The sequence below is a fragment of the Numida meleagris genome, unplaced genomic scaffold (assembly GCF_002078875.1).
Source record: "Numida meleagris isolate 19003 breed g44 Domestic line unplaced genomic scaffold, NumMel1.0 unplaced_Scaffold410, whole genome shotgun sequence".
NCBI classification, from domain to species: domain Eukaryota; kingdom Metazoa; phylum Chordata; class Aves; order Galliformes; family Numididae; genus Numida; species Numida meleagris.
In genome coordinates, this window is record NW_018364630.1 from 36,820 (window position 1) to 37,213 (window position 394).

Genomic DNA, 394 nt, shown 5'->3' on the forward strand with positions numbered 1-394 from the left:
TGCTGGGTCGTGGCTCTGCTGGGGCTGGAATACGCCCCGAGGGGCTCCTTTTGAAACGAAGCCTCGGGTTTCTGCTTCACGTTTTCTGTTTGTTGTGTCGTTTCAGGCTGCGGTGAGACCCTTGGCGGTCAGGATCGGCCCCACCCGGTGAGCAGCTGAGGCGGTAAAGGCACCGTGGAGGCGGTGAGCGCTCGGGAGTCGTTCGGGGCTGTGCGCTCGCGGCGGGAGGCCGCCGGGCTCTCGCCGTGCTCTTTTCGGGGCCGGCGCGGGGCCGCTGCCGGGCTCAGCGGAGCCGGTACGGCGTCGCCGCCTGGCTTCCGTCGTGTTTTCCGAGGGGGACGATGCAGGGCTGCCGCTCGGGTCCCCGAGTCGTAGCGCAGCCGTGCGGCGCTCT